Below are 3658 nucleotides of genomic sequence, written 5' to 3' on the forward strand. Positions count from 1 at the left end.
GTAAATCAGTCTCAAAACAAGATCAAAAAGACTTTTTGGCTGGATATAAGATTTTAAAACTTGGTTAGGTGGACATTTTTTGTAGTGCAGAGGAAGAACCAGAAGAAGAGTTGATCCTGAGAGAAACTGAGACATGTAAACTCCAAGCATTTCAGGGGCCACAGTTATTTTTGATTTTTTTTTTCAGGGTTGGGGGGTACAATGYCACACCATCATCAAATCCATACCCAGAATGTTGTTTTGACTCATTCATGCATGTTTGGGAAATCCTTGAATCTTCTGTGTGTAACTATTTGGAGCTGCCTAAACACTCCCTGGAGCTCAGTCCCCAGCAAAACGTGCGCATGACAGAACACCMCTCCACTTGTGTGTTTCTCACATGTGATGGGTCAAATGTAGAACACAAATCTCAGTATTGTATGGGAACATGAACTGATGACAAAAAATGATACATTTAAATTTTTCTATGTAATTTTAGATAGTTATCTTTTGCGGGGTTCATCTTTCAACAAGAGAAAGCCCCATATAAGGTGAAGGGAGATCGCACATCTGAGGTGGGAAACTGTAAAGGGATAATTTAGGGACAGAACAAATTGTTGTAAATAGATAGGTTTTAACAACCTGAGCTTGGTTAAATAATTCCTTAAAGGAAGCTTTGGTGCCTTCTAGTGATCTCTAAATATTTGTTGTACTTCCAAGGATTATTTTTTGAAATTTCTATTAAAATATGTCTTGTGGTTCGTGGGGAACTTCGTTAATGGTCCAGATAAATACAGACAAGTAAACACAAACAGGCAAAGATCATCCTGCATTTCACATTTTTTTTTATGTCTACTGTATGTGTTAATTGTTTATTATATCAAAAAGACTTTAAGTGACATGGTTTGGAGAAATTTCAGGCTTGTATTTCACATTCCAGAAGTAGTTAAACATAATCCAAYTGCATGAATAATCCATACATCTCTACTTTTTTTTTGTCATTTATTACCCTTTAATGATTTATTCAAATTAACAATCAGTGTTGCATGTTACTCTGTAAGGAAACTTCCATCACTGGTGGGCACATATCCTCTTTAATGCACAGTGACAGGTGTGTGCAGAGGGGTTGTGTGCAGGATGAAGTGTTGGATGTAGGATTCACAGAATAAGCCCCGAGGATGCTCCTGTCCCAGCCAAAGTGATGACAGATCACTCAGCTTGTGAATACTTACTTATGGAAGTGCTCAGCAAGTGAAACATCTGCTTTTATTGACTAAGTTGGCTCACATCACAGAAATTTTACACTCCAACCTCCCACCCCCAACGATGGGCTTTCATCCGATTTTGCGCAGCAGTGTTCAGCTGGAGAAACTATTTTATTGCCAGATAAATAATTAGGCAAGTTGGAATGATTTTGAGGAACATCTTATTTATTTTTTTTTACGTCAAATGTAATTCTGAAAACTAAGATATGTCAAATATTTAAATGCTGACTTTTATTTATCTCTTTAAGAAATATGAGACAAAACAGGCTTGGAATAAAATCAGTCAAAAAAAATAAAATAATCAGTTCCTGCCGTAATTTAGGCCCATGTTTCTCATACTGAAGTGCAAATACCACAAGTAGTACTCTTGATTCCTCTAGTGGTACTAGGGGGTGTGGTGTGTGTGTGTGTGTGTGTGTGTGTGTGTGCGTGTGTGTGTGTATGTGAAGGGGCATGTCCACCCTTCTTAGAGCAACTTCAAAAGTTCATTTGTTGTAAATGTCCAATGAATACCTATCCTACTATACTTAGAGTTACATTAAAATTTGCCCACTAAATTTTAAGGCATATTTTGTGAACAAATAGTTGACTTTAATAGATAATGGCAACATTTAAAAGATGTATCTTGTGTTAATAATTAAAGCTCTAAATATGCATCAGGGGTGGCTCTTAGCTTCTACCACACCAACATTTAGAGCCATTCAATATGGTGGCCTACATAATTGAGGTATACATTCAAAAATCATCAGTTGCAGATGTACATGTAGTGATTATATTCTGAGAATTGCATAAAAAATATGTTAATGGTACACAAGWTATTTTGCTATAGACAGAAACACTCTGACATGTCAAAAACATTRTCTCCAAGCAAAAGGCAAAATAAAACTCTGAAAAACATTTTCCCTTAGCCATMTGAACTAAAGAACAATACATGTATTTAGCCATAATGTGTTTTTTGCCCATTTTTTAACTGATCTTGATATCTTACCTTGATATTACATAGCTGCAAACAACCAAATACGGTGCAAAGATTTGAGATAAGGGATTATTTTGTTGGTGCAGTTAAAATAAGCAAAATAAAATAAAATAAAATAAACAAGTCTGTGATTTAAACAGGTTATGAGGCATTTTGTCCTCCAAAACTGGTTAGGTCATTTTAAACAGATGTTCTCCTTCATGATGTGATGGACCAACAGTCTTACCTCGAAGGACAAACAAATGGGGTAGAACCCAATCAGTTTCAAGGAAACCAGTGAGCATGCTCTTGGTCACGTTCTTGACTTTACRCATCAGGTTACTCCTCAGAAACAATGGGCTCCTCCATTGTAGACAACAGATTGGTTTCTGGGTCATCAGCGAAGAGTCTTGACATGAAGGTTGAATTAGTTTGATGCAAAGTTTGATACTTGATCTCTGCACTGAAGGAAGAAAAAAAGCCAGCTCTTGCAAGAGGTCTGACTGAATTCTGAAATGTGTTCTAAGTGCAGAGTGCTTCTTATAAGTGATGTCCTGAAAAAGAAAACGAGGAAAATTTAATGCAGGGGCATTTCTAGCCCTTTTTTATTATAATTTATGTGGTGCTCATGTTACTACACCGAGGAGTACATAAAAGGCATATTTTTTTATGTTTCTCTGTAACTTTACCAAACGCAAACCTAGCAAGCCGCTTCATTCAAAGGATTATCGATGCTTCTTATAAGTCTTTGCGACTGTAAAATATTTCCAATAAACACAATGTAATACACTTTTCTGTCTTTGGTCTTTTCTTCAGCTGCTTTTGTATTTATTGAAATCAGCAGAGCTCACATCTTTCCAACTGAAACAGTCATTTCTTTCATTTCCAAGAACAGCTTTTTGTCATCACATTTGATGATGAAATGTTGATAGTTGTGCGTTCATGGTCGASGCTCCGTTTGATTCACTCGGCAATCATTTGATGAAACAAATTATATAAATATCTCTAAAACTCTTTTTTTTCTCCCCTCAGTGGCCTTGTAAGACTTGTACATAGCTTTTAAAAAAGGCTTAAAATACAAAAAATAAAATGTAGGGAACCAATTATTATTATTATTTTTTTATTTAGGTGAATTTTCAGTTAGAATTCCCACAACTGTTTTCCTATTTATTGTTGCTTGCTTACACTTTTCTTCTATTTTTTAACTGATGATTTGGTCATGCATGACTTGGTGGTAGAGTCCCCTTTGCCTGCGGCACTTTGTTTTGTGGTGCGAGTTTGCAGCATTTTATTATTAATATTTGTTTATTTGTTTATTAACCTGCAGTTGGTTGTGTTTTTGGTTCAATGACCTTGTAGCAGCTGCTGATGCTGTTTTTGTCTTTTCCTATTTGGTTATTCACTAGGCATAGATGATTGTAGATTTTTAATAGTTTGTTTTGTTTGTTTGTTCATATAT

This window comes from Austrofundulus limnaeus, unplaced genomic scaffold (assembly GCF_001266775.1).
Source record: "Austrofundulus limnaeus strain Quisiro unplaced genomic scaffold, Austrofundulus_limnaeus-1.0 Scaffold566, whole genome shotgun sequence".
Taxonomy (NCBI): Eukaryota; Metazoa; Chordata; class Actinopteri; order Cyprinodontiformes; family Rivulidae; genus Austrofundulus; species Austrofundulus limnaeus.